General features: G+C 43.3%; 1 protein-coding gene across 10 annotated transcripts in view; it reads right to left on the minus strand.

The window, feature by feature from the left end:
* Positions 1-16565, minus strand: part of KLHL13 (kelch like family member 13) — a 406437-nt gene that overhangs the window by 198178 nt on the left and 191694 nt on the right. For 6 of the 10 annotated variants that reach the window (XM_085008253.1, XM_021080432.2, XM_021080424.2 and 3 more), the window contains exon 1: positions 2632-2922. The exons of the other annotated variants lie outside the window; for them this stretch is intronic. The gene's annotated coding sequence lies outside the window, so the exon portion shown is untranslated. Of the gene's footprint in view, positions 1-2631; positions 2923-16565 lie in introns of those variants that run through there. 10 annotated transcript variants of the gene reach the window in all.

The following is a 16565-nucleotide window of genomic DNA, read 5'->3' on the forward strand; positions in this document are numbered from 1 at the left end:
TAGTGCATGGCAACAAAAACATTAGTTTCAACCAAAGGATGTGAGGAAAAAATTACCTTGAGGGAGTTCCCATCGTGGCTCAGCAGTAACAAACCCGACTAGTATCCATGAGGATGTGGGTTCAATCCCTGGCCTGGCTCAGTGGGTTAAGGATCTGGCGTTGCCATCAGCTGTGATGTAGGTCACAGATGTGGCTCAGAACTGGCGTTGCTGTGGCGTAGGCTGGCAGCTGTAGCTCTAATTCAACCCCTAGCCTGGGAACTTCCATATGCCACAGGTGTGGCCCTAAAAAAAAAGACTAAAAAAAAAAAAAAATACTTTGAGGAGGTTGTAGTACTTTATTAAACATCAATAAAATCAAACAATTTGAAAATCCTTAGTCTCATTTCACTAATGTAAATCAAATTACGTAATTTAAAATGTCTAAAGAAATGAAAAAGAATTTTCAACAGTAAACTGTCAATTAAGTTTACTAACATCAGAACTATCCAATCTGATAACTTCTAGGTATACCAGGTAGGTTATCAAATACACATCAAGTAATATTCAAGAGATTCAGAGCAAAAGGCTTAAGATGAACTCATAAGCACGTTTTTCCCCTGGCAAACATTAGCTTCGACTTGGTATCAGTAATAATCACAAAAGGAAAAAAAATGGCATAATAACATAAACTCTTTTCTTTGAAACAGTTTTCAAGTTTGTATAGCTTCCCAGAAAGGGTTGCCAAGAAAATTACAGATTTAGAAGGGTGAGCCTATTGGTATAAATCTCCTTTCCCTACTATATCGCATTTTTTAGAAGAACTAAAGTGAAGTCAGAAACTTACTAAAGAATGAGGGAAACTACAAATCATGTGCAAGCCATATAACTAAATTGATAATCAAGCGACTTTTATATTCTTTGTGAAAACCACTTTCTTCAGAGCATCACTTTAAGCTCAAAACAATCACACTACCCTTTTTTTCAAGTGTGCTTATACGAATGGCAGATTAAAAGCCTTGGGAATTTGAGGCTCTTGTTTATCTATTTTTAAAACACATCATTTGATGTTGCAGCAGAAACTACATGCTTTGTCTCATGGCCAAAAGAAGGGCTTCGAGGATGGTGAAATCTAGCCGTCACCTTCATTCACAACTTGGTTTCTTCTGAGATTATTGCCAATTAGTGCACACTACGTCAATGGCAACACCTGGTCACACATCAAGCAAGCAATTCTATCACCGTTCCGTATAAAGATAGTAATAAGAATGTGCAGATAAGGGCACTAATATTTTTAAACATAAAATGATGTCATAACTGCTAAATTGATTATTTCGTTTTTCTCAGCTTTCAAACTTGAACACTGGATATAGCCCATTTCCAAAAACACAGCCACCTAGGTCAGCATGTGCTAGTTCATGTATCTGCCTCCTCTTGCAGCTTCTTTAATTTTCTTCACACACTAATTAGAATTGCATGGAAGTGAGTAAAGGAGTGAGCTAACAGGGAGAAGGGAATATCGCTGAGGAAATAACTGGTACTGTGTGAAATCAACTTCAGCAAATTAATCTCCAGTCTGCAAAAAAAGTCATCTCTTTGACAGAGTTTCTGAATTCTGCTTCTTGAGGGCATATACAAATCTGAGATCTACAGTAAGAAATGACGATTTCTTTAAAAGGGGGGGCAGGGGCCCTCCCAACAGAGACAGTTTTAAACCCCAGAATCTGACAGTTCCCACTCAATGTGCTTAGTAACCAGCCTCTGCTTTATCCCAAACCACTAGACCTCTGACTACATTAAAACGATGAACATCTCAGTTTGCAGAAGGAGAAATGGAGCCAGGCATTAAAGTCCCTCCCACTCTCTCTCCGGCCTGCTTGGCAGCGTGGGAAGAATCAGATTTAGGACCATGTGCTAGGGTTAAATACAAACATCCACACATAACGTTCTGAGTGGCTGTGGTTCTTGGACTAAGTTATTTAAAACTAGAAAGAAACTTTCAAGTTCCCTAGCTGTTATTTACTAGAAGATCATTCCCAACACTTTCAGTAAACCGGAGACTAGACTGTAAGCCTCCAAGAAAATCATTAGTCAACTGTGATTAATCCAAAGAATCCAAGGCTTTTAGAGATGAAGACGCTCAAAGCAGAGTTAAAAGCTTCAAGAAAGAGAGTGTGCTCCTGACTCGGGAGCCAGCAGAGGAGCCTCTCAAGTTAGAAGATTCTGGGGGAGCGATGGGTTGGGAGGCACAAAGCAGAAACTGTTAGAAGGCAAGAGACAGTGAGGCCCGAAGCGGGCAGAGGGACCCCAGATCGTCAAGGGCAGTGACAGACCCCGAGGAGAAGATCTTGGAAGGATAACAAAGAAGCAAAGGAAAACTAGGCTCAGTGGTCCTCAAGGAACCCAGGCGCCTGGCGGAGCCAGCGAGTCCAGGAGGTAGGGATGAGAAGGTGCAGGGATGAGGGCGCACACCAACAAGCGAGAGAAAATGGGCTGGGGGTGGGGGGAGCGTGCAAAGAGCGAAGGCAGTTCTCGGTCCCTCTGCCCCTGGTGCAGATCGCAACTCCTTGCCACGCACCGCCTGGCCTCGCCGAGTCCCAGGGGTGAGAAGGCGGCTGACGGAGCCCCGGTGACTTCGGGACCCTGCCTCACCTTGTTCGCCGCGTCCCGGCGTCCCGCCGCCCGTCCGCCCGCTGCTGCGCTCTGAGGGCCAAGGGGCGAGTCGCACGGCGCAGCCGGAGTCCCCTCCTGCTGCGAGGCACCGGCCCCCAATCCTCCGCACCCCCTGCTCGCCCCGATCACTTCGCCTCTCTCTCCCGCAGGCGGAGAGCACGGACCCTGACCCGAACGCCGCTCCACCTATTTCAAAAGCCCGGTTCCAGGCTTCCCCGGAATAGGAGCGGAGCTGCTGCGGCCGCAGCGGCAGAGCCTCCGCCTGACCTCACCAGGGGGTGGGGGGGCGGGGGAGGGGGGCGGGAGCCCAGTTGAAGAGGGGAGGGGGAGGGAGCGCGCGGGCGGGGGAAACATGGCGGCGGGGGTGGCCCCGGCGGCGCCTGCGCGGGAGGCGGGCGAGCTGGGGCTAGGACCGTGTGCAGGGTCCGAGCACAACTCTGCGGTTGCCGATGCGTGGCGTGGGGGAGCCCGGAGGCGGGGTAACCAGCTGCCAAGTGGCCCTCGCGCCTCCGAAACCGGTACGCTCGGGTTTGAACACACATGGCCTCTAGTGCCCAAGTGGCAGAAGAGGTGAAAACTGTCAAGTATTCGGGGACACGGTGCGCCCGCCAAGAGGAAGCCCCCGTTGTCGCGGCCCCTCCTGGTCACAGCGGGCCCGGGCACAAGGTGTGCGCTCAAGCCGCTTCACACGGTGGGGCGCGCACCTCAAAATCACCCTGACCCAGACTGTCACACAACTGTTCATCACTCTTCAGATGCGACAAGCGCTTCATTTCCCCCTTGCCACAGACCCCCACGGGAGGTATAGACGATTAAGAAAGAGGAAGAATAACAAATACAGCACTTCAACATTTTACCGAGCGCCTACGAAGAACCCAGCGCTGAATTATTAACTCACTTAACTCATAGCTACTCCACAAGGTCCATAGTGTTATTACCTCCGTTTCACTAGTAACCACACTGAGGCATAAAGGTCAAACTAGTTGCCCAAGGTTACACACAGAGCACGACCCAGGATGCCCAGCAGTGTGATTCCAGCGTCCAAGCTTTTGACCGCTGTGCAACGCTGCTTGCAAACGGGTGGAACTGCTGTTCCAAGTCAGAATCACGACTCTCTCCTCCCAGTCTGTCAGCCAAGCCCCCAACAAAAAACCCCAGTCAAGCCTGTTTTTTCCCCTTTCAGGTCTTCTATTCATTCTTTGCCTTCCTGACGGTTACCGCCTGGGGCCACCTTTCGTATATATGTCTTCCCTTGACTTTTCTGCTTATAATTACAAATTCCTAGGAAAAATAATGGGTGCTTGCTGTTAGCAACCAGTTTACTCATCGGTTTGTTTGTTTGTTTTTTAAAGGAAGTGATGGGGTGAGTGTGGGGACTTTAGCTCTCTCTGTTTCCTGGTATTTCTCCCTTTGCCTACCAGTAAACTGATCAGGCATTCAAAATCTCAACTTTGCTGACTTGGTATTTCAAATTCCATACACTGAAATCCCAATAGTGGGTTTTAGGTAACTTTGAAAGTAATCAGTCACTCAAAAATTTGCAGGAATTAAAGCTATCACCACATTCTTAGCCTTTATCAAACTGGTGAAAAGGTTAAGAACTCCAAATGCACGTGGAATTTACATCAATATCTTTTACCTGTCTGTGGATTCAACACAACTCATCTTTGTTAATAAGCATGCATTCATTGGCTTCTCCACCATGCTCTTTCAATAATTATAGTGTACCTATATCACATACAAAATGCCTATTAGGTGGAAAGCACCTGTTAAAGGAGTTTATGATCTCATTGAGGAAATATATTTAAAACAATTGATTTCAGCTTAGGAAAAATCTGGCGCGTAAGTTAAAAATAAATGAGTAAATACAACCGAGTTGATATACATCCAAGTCGTTGCTTCATCCCTGCCATAAAAAGGTTCAAGTGCAGTGGTTTTACAATAAACTCTCAAACAGAAATAACAGGAAAACAGGATAATCAGGTGCAGTCCTAGCAGCCCCAATTCACATTATGAGAAAACCCTTCAGAATACATAGCAAGGATGGGGGCCATCATAGAATTTGTATTTGAACAACGAAACAGGAATAAGAAATATTACAAATACACTTATTCAGTAGCAATTAGTTCCTGTTTGGGTTAGGATACTTTCCATAATTAATCTAGTGGACAGAACGCTCTGATTTGGAGTCAGAAGACACCAGTTATATGACATTAAGTTAACCCCATCACCTCTCCTGAGTGTGTCTTCTTGAATTTAGAGAAGGGTAATAATGATATTGGCTTGATCAGCCTCATAGTATTGTTCTAGGTTTTTTTAAAAAAAAAAGTCATGCAAAAGTACCTTGTAAACTTGTAAAAAACATATATATATGTATATATATATATATGTATATAATGTAAAACAATGTTTTTGTTAATGTCAGACTGACTGGCCACTAAAATCTAGGGATGTAATTATGAAAGATGTTACAAGTTAACCTGTAGCCAAAAATATCAAGAATTAGAAACAGCTATTGCAATACAATAGTACAGTAAAAATCTAAAGAAGGGGAGATGCAACAGAGGTTCAGGGAATTAGAAAACAACTTAAAACAGGAGTTCCTGTCGTGGTGCAGCGGAAACGAATCCAGCTAGGAAACAAGAGTGTTGCAGGTTTGATCCCCAGCCTCGCTCAGTGGGGTTGCAGACAAAGCTCTGATATGGTGTTACTGTGGCTGTGACCTAGGCAGGCAGCTGTAGCTCTGATTTGACCCCTAGCCTGGGAACTTCCATATGCTGCGGGTGTGGCCCTAAAAAGCAAAAAACAAACAAAAAAAAGGAATGTATATATATGTATGACTGGGTCATTTTGCCATGCAGCAGAAATTGGCACAACACTATAAATCAACTACACTTTAATCAAGAAAAATGTTTTTCGGAGTTCCTGTCATGGCTCAGTGGTTAACAAATCCAACTAGGAACCATGAGGTTGCGGGTTCGATCCTTGGCATTGCTCAGTGGGTTAAGGATCCAGCGTTGCCGTGAGTGTGGTGTAGGTCACAGATGCGGCTCGGATCTGGTGTTGCTGTGGCTCTGGTGTAGTCCAGTGGCTACAGCTCTGATTAGACCCCTAGCCTGGGAACCTCCATGTGCTGCGGGAGCGGCCCTAGAAAAGACAAAAAGACAAAAAAAGTTTTTAAATTCATATGTTGAAATATTAACCCCTAATATCTCAGAATGTAACATTATTCGGAGATAAATTATTTAAATACGGAATTAGATTAAAACGAGGTCTTTAAGGTGGGCCCTAATCACACATGACTGTTATTCTTATCAGAAGAGATTAGGATACACACGTGCACAGACACTGACCGTGTAAGGACACAGCAAGAAGGTGGCCATTTGCAGGTCAAGGAAAGAGGCCTCAGTGGAAACCAAACCTGTTGACCTTGATCTTGGTCCCACAGCTTCTATGAGAACTTTGAGAAAACAAATTTCTGTTTATGGTTTACTGTTGTCTAAGCCATCTAGTCCATGGCACTTTCTTGTGCCTGCTCTAGCAAAGTAATACAGTGGTAAAAAAATTAAATGCTAGCTGGGTATCCTCTGTATTCGTTATTGTTAACTGCTGCATAACAAATTACCACAGAAGTTCCCATCATGGCTCAGGGGAAACGAATCTGACTAGTATCCATGAGGAAGCAGGTTTGATCCCTGGCCTCGCTCGATGGGTTAAGGATCCAGCATTGCCGTGAGCTGTGATGTAGGTCACAGACACAGCTCAGATCCTGTGTTGCTGTGTCTGTGGGTGTAGGCCAGCAGCTAGAGCTCTGATTCGACCCCTAGCCTGGGAATCTCCATATGCTGTGGGTGTGGCCCTAAAAAGACAAAAAAAAAAAAAAAAAATACCGCAAACCTGGCACCAGCCTAAAACTACACACATTTATTGTCTCAGTTTTTGTGGGTCAGGAGTCCAGGATCAGCTGAGCTGGGGGCAATGCTCAGGGTCTCACAAAGCTGTGATCAAGGTGTCAGCCTGGCTGTGTCCACATGTGGAGCTCAGAGTCTTCTTTCAATCACTTCGGGTTGTTGTCTGGATTCGATTCTTCAGGGTTGTAGGACTGACATCCTGGACATCTACAGGCTCTAGAGCCTGCCCCTCTCCATAGTCAGCTTCTAGCAGGGCTGTTTCCTCATAGTCAGTCAGCAGAAGAACTTCTCTCCTCTGGAAGGAACTTTAATTTTTTTTATTTTTTATTTTTTTTTGCTTTTTTTAGGGCCACACCCATGGCATATGGAAGTTCCCAGGCTAGGGGTTGAGTCAAAACTGCAGCTGCCGGCCTACATCACAGCTCACAGCAACGCAGAATCCTTAACCCACTGAGCAGGGCCAGGATTGAACCTGCACCCTCATGGATATTAGTCAGATTCGTTTCTGCTGTGCCACGATGGGAACTCCTGGAAGGGACTTTAATTACATCTTCAAAATCTCTTCACTTATGTCATATAAAGTAACCTAATCACCAAGCATATCCACAGGTCTGGACTACACATAAGGGGGAGGGGATATACAGGGTGTGTCCACTGAAGGACAAGAATCCTGGAGGTCATCTTGGAATTCTGCCTACCAAGTACCCCAACGGTTTGACAAGACCAATTTAATTACATATTTATAGAAATTCAACCGGACAGAGACCATACAGGCAGATGTGGACAGGCGCCTACACATGCACACACACCACGGCTCAGGTCTAGTCCCTCAAGAAGCATTTGCCAGCCTGCTATGTGCCTAAGAGATATGAAACCAAAGGATTTCGATTGCATTAACTCTGATTAAAGAACAAATTGAAAAGTATTAGGACTTCTTCTTTGGCTTCTCTGCTCAAGTTGCGTTTCATCTGGTCCATTATTGAATGAACCGAGTATCTGTGGAGAACCCACAAGGGGTCTGCTTAGCCCCTTTGCTCACTCCATAGAGTGAAATAAGGAAAAGAATAAGGAGAAAGGATTCTATTCCCTTGTGGCTCACAAAATAGTCTAGATAAGACAAGTAGCCAATATCTACCCACACACACACATGCACATGCATGCACATGCACGTTTATATGTATGTATATGTGTATGTATGTATGGTGGGGTGGGGTGCGTGTTTAAATACAAAAATAAATAAATAGACATTGCTAAGTGAAGAGAAACAAACATGTTCTATCCACTTAGTCACGTAAGTGAGCTCTTAACTGGGCTTCAAGGAGAGGTCAAGATCAAGCTTGAAGAGTCAGAGGCAGGAAAGGATCTAAGGATCTGTACAGATTTTCTAACATCAAGAATGACACTAGGGGAGTTCCCGTTGTGGCTCAGTGGTTAATGAATCCGACTAGGAACCATGAGGTTGCAGGTTCGGATCCCTTGTTGCTGTGGCTGTGGTGTGGGCCGGCAGCTATAGCTCTGATTGGACCCCTAGCCTGAGATCCTCCATATGCCATGGCTGTGGCCCTAAAAAGCAAAAAAAAAAAAAAAAGAAAAAAAGAAAAAAAAAGAAAAAGAAAGAATGACACTAGGCATAAACTACACTAACTCTATTTTGTGTGCAGGACTCTGAGAAGATTCTAACCCTGCCCTCTTCTGCCAAACCCTTTCAAAGCTGACTTCTCAACACAGTTCCTACGTACTTAATTCTTATAGGAGCTCAAATTCGGAGGGTTAGAAATAAAAAATGCCTGGGGTACTCTGGAATCAAGGGTTCTAAAAATAGAACCATAGGATGAGTGCAAGGGATATCACTGAAGGGTTTTAAGCCTCAGAGTGATAATAGGCAATGACTGTTTTAAAATCACCAGGACTTCTCTGAGTTGGATGGGGCAAAGGCAAAAGCAAGCAAACTGGTGAGAAGGCTATAGTAGGCAGACAAGTGGCGATGCAGCTTAGAATAGGGTGATGGCAGTAGAGACAGGAAAAAAAAAAAAGGCAGATGGAACAGAGACATATTCAAGAGGAAGACCCAAAAAGTAGAGAGACCCATTCAACTAGATGAAAGATGATGTCATTTACTATCCTGGGAAAGACTGGAGCAACCAAGTTTGGGAGGAGGGTTTGTATTTTGTTTTGTTTTGTTTTTTGACAGGGTGGTGGGGGGTGCATTGCCTAAAGAGTTCCGTTTTGGACACATTACCTTTGTCAGTGAGATATTCAAGATGAGAGATCAGGCAGGCAGGGAGGTATGCATCAAAGGCTCAGAATCAAATCTCTGCGATGGAGAGGCTTCATCCACAGGCTTCTATAGGAAATAGTGCATAACTGTTCTCTGTCTCCCCACCAACATGGGGCAACATGATCTACAAAACAAGCTGGATATATCTCCAAATACTTATTCCAAGTGAAAGTTGTCACACAAATAGGGGTACATACTATCTATGATTCAATTTATCTAAAATTTTGGAAAAGGAAAATGAATCTATGGTGATAGAAAGTAGATCAGTGATTGCCTGGGGATGAGAACCGCATCTATTCATTCATACAACAATTTTTTTCCTTTGGTTTTTAGGGCAGCACCCATGGCATATGGAAGTTCCCAGGTTAGGGGTCCAATCGGAGCTGTAGCCACCAGCCTACGCCACAGCTACAGCAATGTGGGATCTAAGCCACCTCTGTGACCTACACCACAGCTCATGGCAACACCAGATCCTTAACCCACTGAGTACAGGGATCGAACCCACAACATCATGGTTACTAGTTGGATTCGTTTCTGCTGTGCCACAAGGGAAACTCCTCATTCAACAAATATTTACTGAATGTCTCCCATATGCAAAGCTGATGCTAAACTCTATGAGAGACATGAAAAAAATATAAGATCTGGTCTCAAAATGCATGCTGTCATTTTGAGGAGATGTGTCAAAGCTCAAGTAACCACGATACTAGGCATGTGTGATAAATGTCATATGTGTGATACAAGCAATGGGAATTCATATAAGCACTCTTTGTGGTATCAGTAAATTGGAAATAAAGTCCCAACATCAGGAATTTGGTTAAATATATTATGTGAGTATATCATTGAATACTCCACACTTTCAAAAACAACACATGATTTCATGTGTCGGATAGATTACAACACAGTATTATGATAGCCCCTCACAATAAATATACATACAAAGAAAATAATTAAGAAAACTATACAATAGGGTAACATTGTGATTATCCTTTCATGTGTAAGATTATGGGGGTTACCATATTCTTTTACTTGTCTGTACTTTCTGATTTTTCTGTACTGAGACTGGAAGAAGAAAATAATGTCATTTTTTCCTCATACGGAGGAAAGGCTTTAGAGAAATTTTGATGCAGAGTCATGTTTTAGCCAAGTCATTTTAAAAATACTTTTATTGAGACTGAATTGACACATTACACTATATTAGCTTCAGGTATATAACATGATGATTCAATACTTGCATACCTGGTGAAATGATCACCGCAATAAGTCTAGTTAACATCTGTCACCACACGTAGTTACAAAAAATTTTTCTTGGACTTCCCATGTGCCTGGCCACATGACTATTCAATATTGCTTCTACAGTGGCTGTGGCTTGACCCCTGGCTTGGGAACTTCCATATGCCGCAGGTGCAGCCACCTTGTTCTAAGAAAAAAAATTTTTTTCTTATGATGAGGACTTTTAAGATCTATTCTCTTAGCAACTTTCAAATATACAGTACAGTATTATTAACTACAGTAACCATGCTGTACATTGCATTCCCAGGACTTATTTATTTTATAACTGGAAGTTTGTACCTTTTGACACCCTTCACCAACTTTGCCCCCCCACCGCCACTCCAAGCACATCATTTCTAGATGGGACTATATCCACTAGAGATATAGAACTAGAGCCGGTAATTGGAATATATTTCTAGGGAGATGGTAGTTAAAACAATGGAAACAATTAAGAAAACTCAGGGGAACTTAGACTCACAGAAGACATAGCTACCAGAGGAGATGCCAAAAGAACAATGGGAAAGAAAAGAGGTCACCTCCAAGAGAGAAACAGGAAAACATGAGAACCAATGCAGAGGCAGTTGTGCCGAAGATAAGAGAGTGAGGGGTACTTACTCCTACTGAGAACCTGATAACACACTCCAACTAAGTGTCCAGAGTAAATGCTGAACTTTAAAACTTAAGATGCCCTTTTTAAAATTTACCACGATAGTACCATATAAAATAGTGTCATCTTTCTTGATTGCACATCTAAACACGCCACTTAATTTCAAATTGCTTCTTTGTACATTAGAACTCACAGAAACCAGGAGACCAGTGCTAGAAGAGAATGCAAAGACCATTGCGTTGTGGCCTTTGATCTCACTGATGAGAAAATTGAGGCCCCGGAGAATTAAGTGGGTTTGCCCAAGGTCACACAATCGGTGACTTAAATGTAGTTAAAATTTTTCAGCTGGCTGGGCCAAAGGGGAAAGCAGGAGCTTTGGCAGTGGAATCCTTAGCTATTCCACTAATCTCACTTTGTCAACAGTTTCAAGGTCCGTCCTTTCGCAACCTTTTCCTTCCCTGTAACTCTGGTCGGCCTAGTCTATCCCCCTTCTTTCCATCTTCTCCTCTCCTTTCTCCAAAACCTGTCTCTTTTCAGATAACTGCTTCATTTTGTCAGGACTTTGCTCATAAGATCGTCATAACAGGAATGCCCAGTTCTTGTCACCCTAGCAAACAGCTTTCTCCTTTGACCAGACTCAAATGTCACTTTCCCTAAGTATTTTTTGCCCACCCAGGAGACAAGGCACACACCTTTGTGCAGTGGTGAAGAGCCAGGTTAGTCTGGGTTTGAAGCCAAGCTCTGCCACTCCCGTGACCTTGCGCAAATTACTAAATCTCTCTTTGCCCACTTGTAGTACTTTGTAAAATGGGCATACTAATAATTCTTTATCTATTGGATTCTCCTGAAGATTAAATAAGTTATAATACATGAAAACGCTTAGAGTAGTGCCTGGTACACAGGAAGCGCTACAGAAGCCTTAGATACTGTCATTATCTTGAACCCACTCCTCTTATCTGAGCACCTGAAACACTCTCGTGTTTTGTACATGCTTGCCTCTCTCTACTAGACTATAAGCAGTTAAGGGATACACAAAATAATTAGATGTGAAATATGATGTGTCAAAACTACTTTCAAGGGAGTTCCCATTGTGGCTCAGGGGGTTAAGAACTCAACTAGCATCCATGAGGATTTGGGTTGGATCCCTGGCCTCACTCAGTGGGTTAAAGATCTGGCGTTGCCGTGAGCTGTGGTGTAGGTTGCAGACACGGCTCGGATCCCACGTTGTTGTGGCTGTGGCGTAGGCCAGCAGCTGCAGCTCTGATTCAACCCTTAGCCTGGGAACCTCCATAGGCCACGGCGCGGCCCTAAAAAGAAAAGACACACACACACACACACACAGACACACACACACACACACACACACACACCCAACGAAAACCAAAACCAAAAGCCAAACCTTCTCCAACCAGCGGTTGGATGACTCCTCATGCCCACTGACAGCCACAGCACAACTTCAGCTTCAGCCTCTGTTAGCACATGCAAAGTAAAGAACTCTGGAGCAGCACCAGCCAAAACAAATATAATGTTGTCTACACATGCAATTTTAAATTTTCAAATAGCCACATTTTGGGGGCATACCCATGGCATGCAGAAGTTCTGGGGCCAGGGATCAAACCCATGCCACAGCAGTGACAAGGCCAGATCTTTAACTCACTGAGCCACCTGGGAACTCCTCATATAACCATATTTTAGAAAGTAAAAAAAGTAAAAAGAAACAGGTGAAATTAATTTAATAACATATATTACCTCACCCAATAAAACCAAAATATTTTCAACATAGAATCATTACAAAAAAAAATTAAGGAGATATTTTATAGTACTCTTTCTGTACTAGGTGTTTGAAATCCAATGTGTATTTTTACATTTACAACACATCTTAATTTAGACTACTCACATTCCAACTGCTCAGTAGCCACATATGGGCTAGTGGCTATGGTATTGGACCCTGCAAATCTAGAGATCTGGTTTATTGACCCAAAGTAACCTAAAGTTATACAACTATATATGCCAGAAAATGGTCTCCAGTCATTCACTGAATACACTATGAGTGCAGAAAATGACACGGAAAATGTGTTTTTTATTGTCTATGCTTTAAAGGTCTTGCTAAGTACTACTAATAAACTGCAAAGGCACATGCAATAATATGATACAATAGCAAATGTTCTAGTACAGAAAAGTATGAAAATTCTAAAGGATTGAACTGTTACATTTCCAACCAATCAGAAGAGAAATAGGCAGCAGGAATTATCCACTGAGTGTATCAACTTGAGAGCAGAAGACTTTTTTTTTTTACCACACCCACAGCATGTTCACTGGCCAGGGATCCAACTTGCACCACAGCAGCAACCCAAACCACTGCAATAACAATGCTGGATCCTTGATCCACTGCACCACAAGGGAACTCCTCAGAAGGCATTTTTAATATAACAACAATGCTATGTCTGAACTGCTGATGATTTGGAATCACATGAATATTTTTTAAAAAAAACAACTGTATTACTTTCAATTACATAGAAAAATTCAAACTAGATGGGCAAAGAGTTGGTGGAAATCCTTGATGGACCTGCTTTATAAATCAGAAAAACATTCAGTAATCCCCACAAACTATTTCCTCTCTCTAAGCACACCATTCCCCAACCCAAGTTCTTATCTGCCAAACAACTTCCACTCTTCAGGTCTCAGTTTAACATTTTTCTCCAGAAGACTTTCTTTGGGGGGTGGCGGCGGGGGTGGGGGGGGTTGAATTGGGGCTGCAGCTGCCGGCCTACACCACAGCCACAGCCATGCCAGATCCAAGCCACTTCTATGACCTACACCACAGCTCACAGCAACGCTGGATCCTTTAACACACTCAGTGAGGCCAAGGATGGAATCTGAGTCCTCATGGATGCTAGTCAGTTTCTGCTGAGCCACGATGGGACTTCCCTCCAGAAGACCTTTTGTCATATTCTAGACTAGAATGGATATTTCTGTAATATTTCCAAAGCACCCTGTACTCAAATAACAACATAAACCCATTAACATAAACCATTATTTACCTTCATGCTATATTAGCATACCAACTGCACCTAAAAGAGTGCATCAACAGGGTTTATTTTTTAAAATTAAAAATTTTTTTTTTTGCTTTTTAGGGCCGCACCAGTGACATATGGAGGTTCTCAGGCAGAGCTGTAGCTGCCAGCCTACACCACAGCCACAGCAATGCAGGATCCAAGCCGGGTCTGTGACCTGCACCACAGCTCCCAGCAACACTGGATCCCTAACCCACTGAGCGAGGCCAGGGATCCAACCTGCAACTTCATGGTTCCTAGTCAGGTTTGTTGACCGCTGATCCATGATGCGAACTCCAACAGTGTTTATTCTTTTAAGTACTTTACACTTTACATTCTGCTAATACCATCTTATTTATTAGACTGATACTCTGGGCAATGTTTTTATTTTTCCATGGAAAGGGCAAAATCTCAGTTTCCATCTAAATGTTCTCAGATTCTTATTCAGCAAAGTACACACATTAATGAGGCTCCACTGTATTCTGATTAGATTATCCTTGGACCTTCCTTCATACCAGCTACTTCATCTCAGGGACGAAAGTTTCACAATGTGATTTATCTACCTGACATAAATGATTTTAAGGATGCATCTCTTTTTAATGCAGGCCCTAAGTCCTTTAACTATCTAAATACAGAGTTTAGGAGTTTCCGTCGTGGTGCAGTGGTTTAGGAATCCGACTAGGAACCATGAGGTTGTGGGTTCGGTCCCTGGCCTTGCTCAGTGGGTTAAGGATCCAGCGTTGCCATGAGCTGTGGTGTAGGTTGCAGACTCGGCTCGGATCCCACGTTGCTGTGGCTCTGGCGTAGGCCAGCGGCTACAGCTCCGATTCGACCCCTACCCTGGGAACCTCCATATGCCGCGGGAGCAGCCCAAGAAATAGCAAAAAGACAAAATTAAACAAAACGAAAATAAATAAATAAATACAGAGTTTAGATATAAACCCCACATTAATACATTCATGATAGAGGAAACTGCATTTCAATGGAATTTTAATTTTCCTGGCATTCTTGGGGAAAAAAAGTTAACATCTATAACCCTACAGTGTGAACTAGGCACAGCCAGGAGCTACGCCTTTAAGCAGCCATGCCCATGTTGCCCAACTCTAACATCATGCTAATAATTAGCGGTGCAGCCTCAGGAATGTTAGAAAGGGTCTGAATTCTTCCAAGTCTCCCTTCTCACTGCGCACCCCAACCTCCTCAAGAACATTTTTACTTGCCATTCTTCGGTTTGACACCCACTGCCAATTCGCTTATTGCTCCTAAAGACTGGACTTCATATCTGTTGAGTGCTGTGGTGGGCCAGGCACTGTACGAAGCCCCTTAGACACATTGTCTCAGTTCATCCTCACGACAATCCTATGAAGTAAGAGCCATCAGTGTCCTCCTTTCACAGAGGTGGTATCTGAAGCACATAAAGTTAGGTAATTTCCATGAGGTCTGGCAGGTATTAAGAGGCGGAGCTGGGCTTCGACCCTGGGCAGGGTGGCTCCAGAATGTAGGCTGCATCATTGTGATGGAAATGTTGCTATGCTGGGAGTTCCCGTTGTGGCTGGTGGGGGGGGGGTTAAGAATCCGACTAGTATCCATGAGGATGTGGGTTGGATTCCTGGCCTCGATCAGTGGGTTAAAAGATCAGATGTTGGAGTTCCTGTCATAGCTCAGCAGAAATGAATCTGACTAGTATCCATAAGGACGCAGGTTCGATCCCTGGCCTCGCTCAGTGGGTTAAGGATCTGGTGTTGCTGTGAGGTGTGGTGTAGGTCTCAGATGCGGCTCGGATCCCGCGTTGCTATGGCTCTGGTGTAGTCCGGCAGCTGTAATTCCAATTCAACCCCTAGCCTGGGAACCTCCATATGCCGCGGGTACAGCCCTAAAAAGACAAAAATAAGATAATAAAATAAAATAAATAAACAAGACCCCCTTCAGGAAAAGATCAGGTGTCGCTGGAGTTCCCGTCTTGGCTCAGTGGAAACAAATCTGACTAGCATCTATGAGGACGCAAGTTTAATCCCTGGCCTCGCTCAGTGGGTTAAGGATCTGGCGTTGCCACGAGCTGTGGTGTAGGTCCCAGACGCAGCTTGGATCCTGCATTGCTGCGGCTGTAGTGTAGGCCAGCGGCTGAAGCTCTGATTTGACCTCTAGCCTGGGAACTTTCATATGCCACAAGTATAGCCCTAAAAAGACAAAAAATTTTAAAAAGTTGATATTCTGGTGCCACTCAGGGGAGAGCTCACCTCTGCCTTGCTCTAGCCTTCTCAATGGAAAAGGAAAAAAAAATTATCCTATTTTAACTCAAGGTACATGCATATATATCAAATCACCATGTTATACACCTTAAACTTACATAATGTGTCAACTAGATCTCAATAAAGCTAAAAATCATTTTAAAGATACTTGGGCATAGATACAGGTAAAAGAATGGCTATTAATTTTTTTCAATTTAAGCTGCCCTATCATTCCTCTTTCTAAGCTCTACCTACCTTTTTATGTATTTGAAAATTACATTTTTCCCAACATGAAACAGCTAATATATAGAATATTTACTTATTATGACGATCCTTGTTATAGATAGCTTTTTTTCTCTCTGCTCAAATTCATCTAAAAATTGAATTCTATGAATAGAAAGTATAAAATTGTTGAATGGGAAAGACAAAGATTCCTGGGTCAAGACTGAATATGTCAGGCCTTTAGTTAATTAATTCATTGACGCTTCATATATTTATTGAGTGCCTACTATGTGTTCTACATGGTACAGAAGAGACACTTATCCCTTTAAGAGCTTCTCTACTAGT

The sequence above is a fragment of the Sus scrofa genome, chromosome X (assembly GCF_054392235.1).
Source record: "Sus scrofa isolate SSC_HxYL_T2T_F1_AM1 chromosome X, Sscrofa_HxYL_maternal_Yorkshire_Landrace_v2.0, whole genome shotgun sequence".
NCBI lineage: Eukaryota > Metazoa > Chordata > Mammalia > Artiodactyla > Suidae > Sus > Sus scrofa.